The 17,999-nt window shown below is 39.7% G+C and overlaps 1 protein-coding gene and 1 pseudogene across 7 annotated transcripts in view; one reads left to right on the top strand and one right to left on the bottom strand.

The window, feature by feature from the left end:
* Positions 1–17,999, bottom strand: part of LOC124794748 (glucose transporter type 1) — a 502,711-nt gene that overhangs the window by 228,443 nt on the left and 256,269 nt on the right. The window lies entirely within an intron of this gene.
* LOC124797077 lies at positions 1,539–1,656 on the top strand (annotated as a pseudogene).

The following is a 17,999-nucleotide window of genomic DNA, read 5'->3' as shown; positions in this document are numbered from 1 at the left end:
ATAAACTGAGCCAATTTGTTGCTCTATGTGGCATGATGATTTCCACAAGCAAAGCTAAAGTGGTGTCATTTCAAGCATTAGAACCAGTAACAGCGGAAATTGTGATAAAAAGGACATATAATGGAACAAATAAATGTATTTAAACATATAAAATCAGATGATGTTTAAATGAATCTTTAAAGATTTAAGATTTCTATGGCACAATGTGATGATAATTACAACATAACATTTGAAAGGAAATCTAACTCTGCAGAATAGTTCCAAATATTATGAAAAACAGAATAAAGAGGAGGGGACAGCTTCAATGCACAGTAGTAAATACAACTATATCAGTCCAATGGTTTTAATCTTTGATGTCAATGATGACAATCACATATGAAGCAAGTTCCTCTTTCTGTAACTGTGTGTGTCAGTGTACCACATCAATGTGTGAGCTTCCAGAGAGGCATATCTCAGCAACTTCTTATGGAAGGATAGTTACTTAAACATTGGTGTTTGATCTTGATCATAATTTTGATTGTTTTTTTCAACAGTTTTGTTAGTGTTTAAGTTAGCTAGCGCAATTTCAGAAACAGTTTGACTGTAGAATGTATAAAAGGAATAATTGAGGTCTTTGTGATAAAAACCGAGGTTATTTGCAGTTGACTATACACTGATCATCTGGAACATTATGACCACTTACCTATAGACAGTATGTCCACCTTTGGCACAGATAACAGTGGCAATACATCATGGCATGGAAGCAAAGAGGCCTTTGTATGTATGCTGCTACATGCGCAAGTCACCTAATTCCCATAAACTCTATGAAGGGGTCGGATGAGCTCTGACATGACGATTGGGTTCCAATCTGATGAGTTGGGGGGCCAGCACAACAATTAGAACTCACTACTGTGTTCCTCGAACCATTCCATCATACTCCTGGCCTTGTAAAATGGAACATTATCTTGTTGAAAAATGCCACTTCTGTCAGGAAACATGATCGTTATGAAGGAGTGTACATGGTCTGCAACCACTGCAAGATACTCCTTGCCTTCATGGTGCCTTGCACAAGCTCCACTGGACCCACGTGAATGTTCCCCAGGGCATAATGGAGCCACCAGCAGATTGTCTCTGTCCCACTGCACAAGTGTCAAGGAGCTGTTCCCCTGGAAGACGATTGATTTGCACCCTCCCACTGGCATGATGAAGAAGGTATCAGTATTCATCAGATCGTACAATGCTCTACCACTGCACCAATGACAGTGCGGATGGTCACTTGCCCATTTCAGTCAAAGTTGCCAATGTCACAGTGTTAACATTGCCACATGCATGGGTTGTCAGCTGTGGATGTCAGTCATTAAGAGTGTTTGGTGCACTGTGTGTTCAGACACACTTATGCTCTGCTCAGCACTAAAGTCTGATGGTAGGTCAGTAACAGTTCACTGCCTGTTCTGTTTTATCAGTCTGTCCAGCCTACGAGGTCCGACATCTGTAATGACCAGTTGCAGCACAACCCCAAAACATCTGGACATGGTTTCACCTTTGTTTTGTCACATGTTGCCAACAGCCTTGCCACAGTCGTAACACCAGTTCCCGTCAGATCACCAAAGTTAAACACTGTTGGGCTGGGTTAGCACGTGGATGGGTGACCATCCAGTCTGCCGAGTGCTGTTGGCAAGCACGGTTCACTCAGACCTTGTGAGGCAAGTTGAGGAGCTACTTGATTGAGATGTAGCAGCTCTGGTCTCTTAAACTGACCTACGGCTGGTAGAGAGGTGTGCTGACTACATGCCCTTCCATACCCGCATCCAGTGATACCTGTGGGCTGAGGATGACACTGCAGTTGGTCGGACCATTTAGCCTCCATGACCTGCTCAGCCAGAGTTTAGTTTACTTTTACCACATGTTGAAGACACTCACAACAGCACTCTTCGAACACCTGACAAGTCATGCAGCTTTCAAAATGCTCATGCCAACCCTCCGGATCATCACTATCTCCCCTTGGTCAAACTCAAATAGATCATGTGCTTTCCCCATTCTACACATGGACATCATACTCACTGGTGTGTGTGTGTGTGTGTGTGTGTGTGTGTGTGTGTGTGTGTGTGTGTGTGTGTGTAGCAGGCACTCCTCACCAGGTGATGTTGCTACCACTAGAAGAAGTTTATACTGATTAAAGGTCGGTGGGAATGATGTTCTTGCTGATCAGTGCAGGAAGAACCTTGAAGTAAATGTTCTCACTACATTTTTACTCGGTAAATTGTTAAATACAGATTGTAATCCTTTCCCATTCCTGTTCAACCGAGTCACTTCTCCATATTTAATGACATCACAGTTGACGACAAATTTTTTAATTAAATATTCCATAGACCATAGGCCATATCCCTGGAAACATTATAATGCTGAATATTCCCAATGAATAACAACTACAAATAGAAATATATGTACATTGTTACATATTGATTATCTATTTGTACAAAATATAAGGAAGTTTAGGATTTAACATTCTACTGATGACAAAGCAATTAGAGATCAGATAGCACAAGAGTGAGGAAGGAAATCAACCACATTCATTTCAATAGAACCATCCTTAACATTCACATTAATTAATTTAAGGAAATGATGGAAAACATGAATCTGGACTGCCCGATGACAATTTGAATCCTGTTTCTCCCAAAAGTGAATCCAGTGTCTCAGTCTCTGAATACCTCGCTCACTACAGTTTTTACATGTACAGGGACTAGTGGACTACTTATCAGGAACAACCTGATACAAGTAATTTATTTTAAGTTTATCTGTAATAGAATGCTGATGTTTTTTACTGTAAGCAAAATATATAAACTTTCTGGCGGATATGGGGAGGGTAGGGGCTGAAATTAAGTACCTCTAAAAAAGACCCTAGTAACTTAAGTGGCTGCTGGACTAAAAGTGAGGAAAGTGTCAAGAAAAGCAATGTGATGTGAACAGCATGAGTTGAACATTCACTGCAGAGCTGCTGCTCCCAAACCTCTTGTAGAACAGCTGAAAGCAAAGCAGAGGCTTCAACAGTGTGTGCGACATAAGAACTTACTACCCTGAAATGCAAACAAATAATGTGGTGTGATTATCCTACTTTTACTACATTCTCATCACAAGTCATGTTTACATATGGAGAAAAAAAGATAACCACAAAATTCAGACTTTCTTCTTCTAACAGTGAAGCACTGCATAGGTTATGTGAAGGTTTTATCAACAAAATAATGCCTTCAAATTCTCCTATACACATACTGAGGCAAGGCAACTGACCAGATTCATAAAACCACTGTGTGTTCATGCAACTTCAATGAGTACATGGATGAAGTAAGATCTTCTCTGACCTCAAACTATAATATTCCTGTTGAGTCATTGTGGACTGCATTGTAAAAGCAACTGAACATGTGTTTTTCTATACCCTTGCGTAACAGCAGTACGGAAATGGAGATGTCTGGGCTCTTGACAGACAATGAGATTGATACATGAGTCCACAACTGAAATGAGGGGGCTGAACCACTTAACTGTTATGCCCTCCATGGCAAGACTAGATGATTTCAGTGTTGGAGCATCCAGTCCTCTACACTCTTTACAGTTAGCAGCACAACAAGCCACAGACAGTTCATAAGTTGATGGCACATTTGTAGAGGCTTCATCCAAACAGACAAATGACAACAATCCTGTTACTGTATTGGGATTGGTTTCAGTTTTTATCAGACTGCTACTATCTTATTTAAGTCAGTTTGGACTTATTGCTAACTCTCACACAAGCTATTTTTTCTGTAATTTAGATTATGTTGGTTGCCATCTAGCTGCACTCAACACATTCCTACTCAGCATTTGTTATGGATTCAGTGGTGTCGACCGCAGCACCATTACCATTCATGAACTTATATTTAGAAATTTATAACTGTATTACAGGCTTAGTACCAATGCCCTCCTACATCTCTTCAGGGATGTCTGACAATTCAAGTTTGATGAATGGTATAAAATTCCACTGATTTGTACGCACCAAGTCTCCTGTAATTTGAAATACTTCTCACAAAGAACAAATGCTATTGGCCAAGTTGTAAGGTGAAACTGTCTTCAGACCAAACTGGAAGGTGCTGTCCATACAATGGCAGAACATTTTGCCAGAATTACAGACACTGCCAGTCAACATCCATTATTCTGATGCAACAGAGTGGCTGCTGGGAGAGGCAGTTGAGGCCTTCAGTTTCACCAACTATGAAGCATGCAACTGTCCCTTTCTGATATGGGAATTGGATTCAGTATTGTGTTTAGCATGTGACACCCATTACCTGGTCATGACATAATACATTATAATATGTTGCAGCACCTTAAAGGTAGGAGTAAAGAAAATCACACCATTTTCTCTGGCTGACAGGACACTTCCCCGAATCATGAAAGACAAGTTTTTTTAGTCATCCTCTTGAAACATTTCAGAGTAGTTATTGCAGCACTGCTCTCACAGCTCCATAAGACAAGTTGTTTTAATTATCCTCTTGATACATGCCGGAGTAGTTACTGTGGCATTGCTCTCACCAGCTGCATAAGAAGGATCTTAGGGCTACCTGACCCAACTAGAAGTAGGCATAGAAAAGGTTTTCCTGCACAGGCATAATGTAACAGGTATAGTTTTTGACAATGGAACAGGTATGATATTACTTTGAGGCATATTCCCTCTGACAGTTCCACAAGTGTGGTTTTCCTCAGACATATTCCTATCTGTATATAGTTCTCCTTCTCCCTGTGTTATTTTAAATACTGAGTGATGCCACCCTGCCTGACTGCTTAAAACATGAGAATTATGTAATGCAAGAGTTGTTCTACATGGAAATGTCTTTTCTACAGGTTCATTTATTTACTCAAGATAGAAGTATACAAGAAAGATCATATAAATTTACAATTTGTGTTAAGGAAACAAAATGAATTTACACATACAAAATGAATTCATACATACAGAATGAATTCATACATATGCACAAACACAAAATTAAACTGTAACAGTCTTTGCTCAGAAACAAGCAACTGCTACAGCATTTTCTTGTCTCTTGAAAAATTCCTCTTTGTAGCATGAATCAGGGCAATGTGAACAGTGACACAGAATGTTTCATTGTCTGTACTTCTCCACATTCATACAGTGTTAGCTCTTAAGTATCCCTATTTTACTAGGTTGTCCTTAGATTTGCCAATGCCAGTCTAAGTTGTGTCCAACTGACAAGCATTCAGCTGCCTTTACCTCTCCCCACAGTTCTCCTTTGCATTCCTTGACTGATGTATTTAGCGCAGACATCGACTGTAAAAAGTTCTTCCTATACTTCAGCCTAGGTCTTAGTGAAGTGTGTCCATCCAGTGGGTGTAGCTCACTTTCTACAATTTTCTTCTTCTCGGCATTTGTGGCTACATCCCAGTGTCCATTAGGAGCAGCAATGCCTGCCAAGCAGTACAATTTATCAGGAGTTAGTTTCAGGCATCCAGTAATTGGCCTTGCACTTTCATTGAGGGCTACATCTACTTCTTTCATATGGGCAGATTTATACCACACTGGACAGGCACATTCACCAGTTGAGAAACAGAGTGCCATAGCAAAAGTACACACCACTTGGGATTGGGCAACCTAATTACTATCAAGTTTTTGGATCATGATGTTTCGGGCTGACACCTCATGTTTGGTATTAGTGTAGTGGAGCCGGTGAGCGAGTGATTGGCCTAAGGTAACTTCAAAGTACTGGGGTTAAAACAACACTTCAGCTCAATGCCTTCCCAAATAACTTTGAATTTTCTTTTCGTCTGTCTAATTTGCATGTGGAAAATGCAGATCCAACTTTTGTGTGGGTTTGGCTTCAGGTAGTTCTAGTTATAGTTATCAGAAAACATTCCCAGAGCTCTTGTCAGCACCTGTTGTTCCTTTTCATCTTGAGATATGTAGATTGTCCACCATGGCCTTTAGGAGCAGCACAATTACAAGTCTCTGTGCTGAGGTTGGTGAGATACCACAAACCATCAGGAAAGGACTTTCATGGTATGGAAAGCTTATAAACCAATATCCACACCTCCAATGTAGCCATATCATACCACTGCTCACCCATCAATGAAATGGCTTATCCATAATCAACTGTGACCAATGATGCCTCAAGGTGGCTGCATGAAGGACTGCTGTTGACAGATACGTGTAGCTCATTTCAAAGTTTTACACCAAGAATGGAGCAGATCTTCACCTTGGCTTCTTAAGAGACCCAGAATAGTTCAAGATCTAACACAGTTTAGGATTGAATGCATTCCTGATTTAACGTTTGAGCCCTTGTTTCATAATATTTTAAATAGACATCAATGTGGTATACACTGACAGTTGACAGTCTCAATCATGTATTCAAGATGCACTTTGCAAAATAGTACAAATGGGCCAGAGCAGCTAATGTCTCATAAAAGCATCTGCTCTGCCAACCTTAGTGCCCTATGAGCATTGCCGCAAAAGTACCCAGTGGAGAAAACAATATGAACAGCATAGGACAAAATGCTCCTCCTCCAACAGGAAAGGAAACACTGACATTCTACTTGGCATCAGTGTGTGTTAGAACCTTGGGAAATGGCAAGCAACCAAGGGGACATACAGGGAACACAGATTACTAAGTGTCATTCCCTTGCAGACTGTCATTTTGTTGCAAAGTTGAAGTGTTAAGCAGAGTCATGCAACTGCAGGAGGTGTAGTGGCTCACAATTAAAGACAACAGGCTGCAGTTCAAGAAGTCAATTATTTGTATACAGATTGCCTCATACTGATAACTTGAATACAATGAAGCCCTACAACTAAGATTAAAAAGTAGTTTTTCTACAGAAACGTGCAATAAGAAGTTGTGTGAGGTTGGTTGATATACCTCTTCAGTTCAAAGTCACACAACTAGAAGTAAAATTGATGTCAATATAGACAATGCATTTTGTTAATAAGAGTTCAGAATGGAGTTTTTTACTCTGGTATAAAAACCAGTAGACAACAGATTGAATATCTAGGGATATTCAGTATTCTAACACAAAGCAAAATAACACATCATTAGCTACTCCTTTACAACTTGTCAATATATTTGGAGTCAGCAATGAATATTCTACAAAACTTTGCTTTATATATTAAACAAATATTCGCTTTGCCAGTAAATAGACTGCTGGTACTAGTCTGAGTAAAGCAAGTGTTTTGAAGTATTGGTTAAAACAGCAGCTTATTAGTGTAAAATGAGAAGCAATGGCTTTTTCAAAGTACCTGTGTTTCTACTAATTTACATACATAAAGTAATACAACAGTCATTCCAGAAAATATTGCCAGTGTGAGTAGATTAGCAGCAGTCCTAATCTTTAGTTGGTATGCTTTACAGAAGTAAGCTGCAATGGCTTCTTCTGCCTGTTGATGCGTAACTTGATTCATACAATATCCTTTAAGGTCTTTCCATGACGAGATTAAAAAAATCCATGACATATCAGTGAGCCGTAATACTGTTTGGGAAATCTAATCTTAAGTCCTCTGTTACACATACCCTTTACTTTAAAACTGAAGAAGTTAATAATTTATAAACTTCTTAGAGATTTCTGTAATTCCAGAGGCAGAGCATTCACTTCGGCCATTTCATTTGACCTCTGATCATTCAGGTCTCCATCAACCTTCCATCATATTTCTTTATCATATATATCAAATAGAATGTACTACTGCTCATCACATAAACAAAGTACAGAGCAGTAAATAGGCACATTTAGATTAGACCAAGCTATCGGACAAAGTCTTCCTCCAGAGGTAGAAGCACTGGTGCACCCTGCTTTCCACTGCGGGTGCAATGTACACTGACGAGGCTTCTTTATAGCCTCGCTACCCTTAGATGCCGCATCTGCAGTGGAAAGCTAGAGTTGTTATAATATACCAACAACATTACCACAGCCTTTATTGACAATAACCTATCCAGCTCATCCACAAATAGATCGCCCATGCCATCTTCTCCTCCCTCTGACACAACTCAACATATTAACCAGGCACCAACCAACACTCCACTGATCAACCACTATCACCCTGGCCTTGATCAGGTCAACCATTTAATTCACCAGGACTTCAGCAATACCTCGTTGTGCCACAAGATGGGATATCCTAACCAAAATCTTACCCACATCATCCAAAGTTGTGTTCCACCACTCACAAAACATACAGAATATCCTTGTCTGTCCCTATTCCAATCATGCTCTCCATGGGTCATTCCTTGTGGTCAAATCAGGTGTAAGAACTGTTTCATATATCCACCCATCACCTCTTACTGGAGTCTACTCACAGGCATTTCTTATCCTACAAAAGGCAGGCAGCTATGTTGTACATCACCTATGCTGCAATTACTGTACAGCATTCTGTTTGTCTAGGACAAGTAACCAACTATTTACTAACATGAATGTCACCACCCAAACTGTAGCAAATTGTGAGCTTGACCATACAGTTTCTGAACACATTACACACAACAGGAATATATTCAACAGCTGCTTCACTATGAGAGCTATCTGGATACTCCCTTCCAGCACTAGTTTTTCTGAACTATGCAGGTGAGAATTCCCTCTCCAGTATTTTCTGCAGTCTCACAATCTCCCTGGCCTAAACCTCCACTAACCTGTTTCCCAGTGCCTCACCTTACCTACCTACCTACCTACCTACCTACCTACCTACCTACCTACCTACCTCCCCCCCCCCCTCTCTCTCTCTCTCTCTTACAAGCTCTAACCTCTGAAGTCCTTTTGTCTTCTGGTACAGTCACTGGGCCATTTGTCAAAAGGACTGTTTCACACTACCCACTTAACTACTCCTTGCCTCAGAAATCCTTCCTACCCCTTCCCCTACTCCATATGCCTGGGTACCTGCTGTTATTAATTGACAACTAGTCTCGCCATGGACATGGTCACAAGCGTTTGGGTTTGTGTGTGGCAGTGTGCTTGAACGTGTGTACTTCTAGTAAAGAAAGAAAAAGAGCACGACCTCAACAGCACGACCTCAACAGCACGACCTCAACAGCACGACCTCAACAGCACGACCTCAAAAGCACGACCTCAAAAGCACGACCTCAAAAGCACGACCTCAAAAGCACGACCTCAAAAGCACGACCTCAAAAGCACGACCTCAAAAGCACGACCTCAAAAGCACGACCTCAAAAGCACGACCTCAAAAGCACGACCTCAAAAGCACGACCTCAAAAGCACGACCTCAAAAGCACGACCTCAAAAGCACGACCTCAAAAGCACGACCTCAAAAGCACGACCTCAAAAGCACGACCTCAAAAGCACGACCTCAAAAGCACGACCTCAAAAGCACGACCTCAAAAGCACGACCTCAAAAGCACGACCTCAAAAGCACGACCTCAAAAGCACGACCTCAAAAGCACGACCTCAAAAGCACGACCTCAAAAGCACGACCTCAAAAGCACGACCTCAAAAGCACGACCTCAAAAGCACGACCTCAAAAGCACGACCTCAAAAGCACGACCTCAAAAGCACGACCTCAAAAGCACGACCTCAAAAGCACGACCTCAAAAGCACGACCTCAAAAGCACGACCTCAAAAGCACGACCTCAAAAGCACGACCTCAAAAGCACGACCTCAAAAGCACGACCTCAAAAGCACGACCTCAAAAGCACGACCTCAAAAGCACGACCTCAAAAGCACGACCTCAAAAGCACGACCTCAAAAGCACGACCTCAAAAGCAAGACCTCAAAAGCAAGACCTCAAAAGCAAGACCTCAAAAGCAAGACCTCAAAAGCAAGACCTCAAAAGCAAGACCTCAAAAGCAAGACCTCAAAAGCAAGACCTCAAAAGCAAGACCTCAAAAGCAAGACCTCAAAAGCAAGACCTCAAAAGCAAGACCTCAAAAGCAAGACCTCAAAAGCAAGTGAAACACTGTTTATGTTGCGTGCTTCTATGTGCTACACATCAATCAACTATAGGCGAGTGGCCACCTGCATATTATCCACCCACAAATTTCCATTGTTACTATACTTAAGAAATATAGAATAGTTTAGGACACTTATGAAAAATACAATGAAAGAAAAACTAAAGTCTTTGTCTCATGAGATTTCAGTTAATTTCTTTCAGTTCAGGTATGTTCATTATTCTTGTTCTTTTGTGAGACAGGAAGGAGAGTGTTACAACCAGTTTAAATCTATATAATCACTGTTGGTATTTTACATCTATTATTACCCGCATGTTTATACTCATCAAGTCACTGTATCATGTATATTGAGTAAGGGGAAAATGATTGTCTACTATGCCCATTATGCCTCAGAAAAAAAAAAAAAAAAATCTGTTGTCTACCTGATCACAGTACTTTACAATGCATTTTCCTATTGGACATGGTTTGCTGCTGCCTTCTTCCATCATCTAAACTGACTACCCAGCCAGTTATTGGGCGGCCTACGTTCATAGTCACACTAAGGTGATCCTGCACCCTTGACAAAACTCAAAAAATTTGAAGCATTCTAGCTCAAATAGTTTCCCAGCATTGATCGAGTGTGTCTTACCTCCAGCCTTCTCTCCAGCTGTATCCTTCATCTTTCTCAATAATTTAACAGGAAAACTGCTTTGGATGGACACAGAATCACAAACATATTTGGCTTTGGCTCTGCATTTCTGCACCCCCTTCATATAACTGTTCAATATTTTTTGCCAAACCAGATAACAAACAAATTGCTGCACTCTATCATGAGTTGTTAGTATTGTCCAGTTTTATTAATTCGTAAGATCATATCTTTAAATTCATAATTAATTTCACCAAAAAAGGATCATAGCACCTGTTGCTGTTTCAGTGGTTCATTTGCCTGTATTGGTCATATCATGCAACACAAGGTGCTCAGGTGCTAAGTTGTTCTGAAGAGCTGCCATAGCTTGCTGTCCAGAAGACTATTTTGTATTAGTGTGTCTCTCCAGTCTTTTTAAGACAATCAAGTAAAGCCCCTCACCTCAAAGCAGAGCTGCTGATGTAACTGAAAAACTGCACCACTTTTCCAGAGAAGTGATCATTAGAACAGACACTTCCAGAGCATGCATGTCAATGAGCTGTGTGCTGCACAATGCATAAATTTAGCAAAGTTTTTTTTGTGGTTAAATGGCTCCACATTTTCCTGCCATGTCCAAGTGATTATCCAAGCCTTAGGCACAACAGTTCTGAATGTCCAAAGCCATCACTGTTCATCTTGTAAAATATTTCTTCTGATAAGCCTCTTTCGGTTTTCTGATGACTTAAGATGAAGTCAACCAAACATTCTTCCATTGAAAAGTCCTCATTGTTAGTGTAGACACACTAAATGATTTGATTCGTTTGTTCTACAATTGCTGTATTCATAACATAGTCAAACAACAGAGAAGTACTTAGCACTTTTTACCTTGCTCATTATTTCAGATCTAGATCTACACATGTATACAGCATAGCAGAGGGTGCCTTCTGCCACTACGAGTCATTCCCTATCCTGTTTCAGTTGCAAATGGAGTGAAGGAACAATGAATGTCTATACGCCTCCATAGAAGTGCTAATTTCTCTTACCTTTTGTGTAAGGTCATGAATGTATGTTTATGGTAGTAGAGTCATCATGCAGTCAGCTTCAAATGTCAGTTCTCGAAATTTCTTGAATAGTGTTCCTAAAAAAGAATGTTGCCTTTCCTCCAGGGATTCCTATTTGAGTACCTCAAACATCTTTGTAATATTTGTGTATTGATGAATCTACCAGTAAAAAATCTAGCAACCCACCTCAGAACTGCTTCAGTGTCTTCCTGCGATCCAACCTGGTGGGTGCCCGAAGCACTCTAGCAGTACTCTAGAATAGGATGCATTGGTGTCCTACACACAGTCTCCTTTACAGATGAACCACACTTTCTGAAGATTCTCCCAATAAACTTAACTTCACCATTAGCCTTCACTACTGCCAATCTTATGTGGTTGTCCCATTTCATATTGTTTTGCAACATTATGCCTGGATCTTTAACTGATGTACCTGTATTCAGCAGCACACTACTAATGCTCTACTCAAACATTACTCAATTGTTTCGCCTATTCATCTACTTTAACTTAAATTTTTCTACATTTAGAGCTACCTGCCATTTATCACACCAATTAGAAATTTTATGCAGTCACTCATCGACAATACTTTCTTGTGCACCACAGCATCATCAGCAAACAGCACCGGATTGCTGCTCGGCCTGTCCATGAGATCTGACTGACTGAAGGGGGTTATGGGACATTCCTGATGATACCCTTGTCTTTGATGAACACTTGCCACTGAAGGTACAATATTGGATTCTATAATTTAAAAAGTTTTCAAGCCACTTACATGTTGGAACCACACTTTTTTTCACATAAAACACATTTGTGATGGATGTCTATTTGATAAGTTAATTTCTTTAAGATGCTACTTGGATGAAACGATACTGTGGCAACTGTGTGTGTTAACAGTCGCAGAATGGGTGAAAGGTTTCTTCTCACAGGCAGAAGATAGGACAAAAGGGGCAGAAGAACTCGCCTATTTCCCAGGGTTAATTCCTCCATTTTGTCTTATCAATAAATATCTGTTCATTTCACAAGGTAGAAATCTAGTTCAAGTCGATCTGCATTTCTTTATCACCATTCAATGACGATAATTTCCTGGAAACAGGAGTATCAGCTTTATAAATCATTTATGTACATTGAGAACATTCTAGTTCCTATGGCACTTCCCAGGGCACACTCAAAGTTACTTCACTTTTTGTAGAACATTCGTCATCCTGTGTACCATACAGGGCTCTATTAGTTAAAAAAAAGTTACTCTGAATGACTATTTTGGTTAGCAGCCACTTATGTGAACAGAGATGTTTTTTGGAAAACTACTGGTTAACTTGCATCTATTTTTGTGAGCGACACACAGTGAATGATAGCTTCAAGTGACAAAATGTGACCAAATGTGTACCCACAAAAGTGTCCTTGGTTCGCAACATCCAAGACACTGCCTGTTGTCCGCTAAGACTGGTGATGTTTGAATTCAAATGTGTGTGAATCTTGCCACTGCAGCCCCTGTGACTTTTGACAGCAATGTCTACAAATCTTCTCAACATAGTGCTGAAGTGGACATGCTGGCTACTATGAATACTTATCTGATTTAAAGAAAACTATCCAGAGAAAAAAATTAATTTTTTGCATCTGACAGCTTGCTGTCTTTGCTCAGTAAAGGACTGATTTTTTTCATTATTTGTCATAGTTACTGAGCTGCTTGAAACTAAGTAAATGACAGCACAAAATTTTTAAGAGCTCGCAGAGATAAAAATTAATTGCACTGACTTCACATTTTAGGCCATACATTATGGTGTATGAAATGTAACCAACATGTTTAAATTTTATTTAAATTTCAGTGCAGAATGATCTATCTTCTTTCTCAAGACATTCGTTTTTACATCAGCAGGCGGCTCACGTGTGGCATGCCCAATTTCTTTCCTGTTCATCCAGAAACACGATTGTAAAAATCATCACACCAGTGCAAGATATCAAAATGATGTTTTTTGCAAATAACAGCAGGCAAAGAGGATGCATTTTGTCATACGATTAACACTGAAAATGTTTCAGGCAAATTTCTGAGCAGATTAAAAGCAAAACTCCCTATAAATCTTACAACGGGCTTTTATCCAAAGTTTCATATCCAAACAAAGAGGGAGAATGAAAAATAGACAAACAGGGTATCAACTTGACCAGTGTGAGGTCTAGTTTTGCAAACAAATATTTGCTTACTTTAAAGTAATTGGGGTGATTAAGAAAACCATAGTGAGTTGAGGGAGAACTGAAATATTTCACAAACATTTGCTGTTAGTAATGCAAATAAAGTGTCACAAGTTAATCTCTTCACGGTCTAGTTTTTTGCACGTAAAATGATAAGATATTTAACTGTGAAAAAGGCTTTCTTTGAATCAAGAACTAAATTTAGGATATTTTTTATCTGTGGTGTGCTAGGAAGGCAAATGAGATGTTAGTGAGAATAAGATTTCCGAATAAAACTTCCAAACAAAAAATGAAAAAGAAGTCAAACGTTTTTTGAAATGATTTGTCTAAAAGAAATAAGATAGATTAAAGATGGTGTGCCTCTGAATGATGCTTGAAATCATGTACAGCAAATGAGGTGCATCAAATGTTCCTCTAGTCTCTCTTATTTCTAACTTTTAGACAAATCATTTCAAAAAACATTTGACCTTTCTTGTTTAAAAAAAAAACCATGTATCTTACGTATGCAGATTATTTAGATTAATTTAAATAATTGGCATTATCACTGACTGTTAAGGGAATACATACCCAGCAATAAAAGATCATCAAAATTTTTTTGGTAGTTCAATGTGTTTAATTATGAATTTAATGTATGTGATATACTGGGATTGGTGAGTACACACTTAAAGACCACGTACTTTGGCAAGATCTTAAAAATATACTTTGAGATGCAACGCAAAGAATATAGACAAAGATTAATACACAAAACAGGATGTAGGATTGCAGCTGAGTATGTTAAGCTATAAGTCAGGCTCGTCCAAACTGCACCCCTGGGGCGCTAGCGCCCGCGGTTAGCGCCCCAGGCGAATTCGTGTGTTGTCGCAGTGGATGAGCTGTGGCGCTTAGCTGGCCGTGCGGACCGCCCGCCGAAGCCTCGCCATGCCGCTGTAGCGCGCTTCGTACGGGCGACAGGCCACCGCGTCAGCAGCGGCCAAAATCGAGACAAAGACGTAAGGTTACAATGGATCGAGATGGATGGTCAATAGCAGCAGACAAAAAGAAAGAGAAGCGGGGCGTCCACACTATTTAAACCTGAGTGGTAAATTAATTTCCTTTGTACTGCAGTCGAAAATCATGGCAAATATTTAGTATGTCATCGGAGCCACATTATTTAAAAAAGTACTTGATTGAACGGCACTTTAACAACTGTCACAAAGATCAGTTCGAAAATTTGTACCAAACCTAGACTAAATCGTTTCCTTGAAAAAGAAAAAAAGTGTAAAATGTTAATTGTCTTCTTTAACAATGTTGACTGTGATAATTAAAGAGATTTATAACCTTAATTCTATTTTTAATAAGTTTTCAATCTTGTTCAGTTAAAATTATTACGTACGAAACAGAAAACTACGGATCCGATTTCTAAACTCTGAAAATATTTACTTGCAACTACTCACAGGAAGAATGAGACTGTATATTCCTTACATAAAATTATTTCTAAAATAGAATATTTATGACTCTAGTTCATTTAAGAAACTGATACATTTTTCAGAAGATGCCTACTGCACATATGACGAGTGTGCATGTGCAGTACTAATAGAATCAACCTGTGAGTCAGAAAATTACTAAGTTGTTCTTCGATTCTTGTTTTGGATATTGTTTCCTAAAGCTTTGCGTAGTAATTCTGTCACACGAACACTAGTTGTTACGTAAACAGTAAATGGTTTGCTTGTTTCACCGCTCATCGACCTCTTTTACAAAGCTGCGCTTCGTCTGTTATTTTGTTTTCGTTGTGCTCTGAGCACTATGGGACTCAACTGCTGTGGTCATCAGTCCCCTAGAACTTAGAACTACTTAAACCGAACTAACCTAAGGACATCACATACATGCCCGAGGCAGGATTCGAACCTGCGACCGTAGCAACGGCGCGGTTCCGTACTGGAGCGCCTAGAACCGCACGGCCACTGCGGCCGGCGTTTTCGTTGGCTCTGGCCGCGGGACAGTCAGCTTTGAGCAGTACTGTGCAGTCTCCCTTGCTCCTATGGCGACCGCCGGGCGCAATTCTTGGATGAGCCTGGTCTGAACTCAGGACCCACAATGATTCTAATTACTAGCCAAAGATGCTACTGCTACACCACAGATACCTCATGGGGGAACTCAACTGCTTTGCCATACTTCTGTTAATCATTCTTCTGCACTTACTGAATGTTGAAAGTTTGTAGTCACATAAGAAACATTCTTCTTTAATTCATTGATGTGATAGTCAAATGTATCTCTGCTCTTGAAGAATTTGTCTGGTGGCCTTCACAGCTGATGATACAATAAATGAAATTGTCCATGAAGATTCCTCCCTTTGTAAATTCATGCACAACACTCCATTATAAACTTATTTTCCTAAGTAAAGCTGATTTTGTTGCACTACTCTTGACTTACAATATTCTACTATTTATGGGCACCATTTTATAGAAACAACCGGTTGTAGTAACCATCCTTTGGTGGGAGTTCATGGCTCGCACACCATATACCATAGTGTATTGCCCAAGGCTACCACTTGTAGATGGACTTTTGTGCATTCAGTTGTTGTGTGCTGTCTGTTATGGAGATCCATTATTACCAAATAGTTTTTCAAACTATCTGAATATCTAAATCCAAATTTTGGAAAATTCTGTTGGCTACATCAAAAGTAGCCGTGTTCATTGTGAAGTGGCCTCACCAGCAGTAGTTTTTCATGTAAACAGAATTACGTATGTACAGATGTATATAACTAATGTCTTTGAAAAATATCAATATAATCAAGTGAAAAAATTGCCAATAGGAGAGAAACAGCACTCATGGAGACAGCAGCTCTTTGAAAGTAATAGCTTTATTTCTAATGTATTTGGTTAAATACAGCTGGCATATCCAGGAACAGCAAAAAGCACCATAGTGATGGCTTATTGTTAATACACTACACAAATTAAGGTATTTCTTTGTAGTAGGATATACTGATCATGATAAATAAATGAATGAATGAATATATTTACCTACATCATGGTTTATAATGTCTCAACTTTAACCATAATTGTTTAAGTTTGCCAGATCTGAGTTAAATGTTCTCATTTCATTTTTCAAGTATGTCAATGAGTGTGTATCAGCTCAACTGGACATAAATACTCACAGCTTTGTTTATGACCTCTTTTTCCTTTGGTACAGATCACTTCCATAATAGAATCTTGATTGATAACCATCCTCTCATTGGTGACACACTCAGAAAGATTAGGTCTGTTTGTAACTGAGGGTGTATACGTGGACAAGGAAAAAATATTCCCGGATTTCCCGGTTAAAAATACACTTTCTCCCGGGTGACAGTATATTTTCCGTTATCAATCCTTTGAATGGTTTTGGTTTTATACACGGGCGTACAATTTCCCGGCACTTTAGAAAACGAAACTCAGGGAAAAAGACACGTTTCGGAAATATCTTTGATGTGCAGCAACATGTTCAATGGCTCTGAACACTATGGGACTTAACGTCGGAGGCCATCAGTCCCCTAGAACTTAGAACTACTTAAACCTAACTAACCTAAGGACATCATCACACACACCCATGCACGAGGCAGGATTCGAACTTGCGACCGTAGCAGTCGCGCGGTTCCGGACTGAAGCGCCTAGAACCGCTCGGCCACCGCAGCAGCAGCACGTACGCTGCGTATTTTCGTATTATGACAGCACACATTGGAATTCCACCAAACACCACGTTACTTTCCGAATCATTGAAATACAGATTTCGATACGCTTTTGTAAGCCGTTCGTAGCTCACGTCACATGATCTCGCCAGCCGATGACAGCGGATATTCAGAGCATAGGACACGTGATGTAGTCAGCCAACAGCAACATCACTTAAGTAGCATTAACACACAAACAGGGAAAGTTAATAGTTTAAATTAATATACATAGTGTCGCGACAAGAAAAGAAAAGCTTTCACATATAATATTGGTTTCAAGCTGCAAGGGAAGCAAAGCTTTTGCATATACTGTTGATCTTTTTTGCGCGTGTTACACTTTAAAATATATCAAACAAATGTGCCAGTAAAATTTTTAATAATGACATAAATGTATGATCTGGCTTCAAAATTCTTCTAAATGGCTCGTCATCAAAGAGTTGATTTTTAAATGAAAGTCAAACGCACTTTGATTTAATAAATTCATGGTACATTCTTGCACATAGTTCAACTTACGTAAAAGGATATTTACTTTGAAAGTAGCACTTTTCAAACCACCATTCGCAATATTTTCCCGCAACCTGTTAGAAATA

This window comes from Schistocerca piceifrons, chromosome 4, assembly GCF_021461385.2.
Source record: "Schistocerca piceifrons isolate TAMUIC-IGC-003096 chromosome 4, iqSchPice1.1, whole genome shotgun sequence".
Taxonomy (NCBI): domain Eukaryota; kingdom Metazoa; phylum Arthropoda; class Insecta; order Orthoptera; family Acrididae; genus Schistocerca; species Schistocerca piceifrons.
This window is presented reverse-complemented; position numbering and strand designations above follow the sequence as displayed.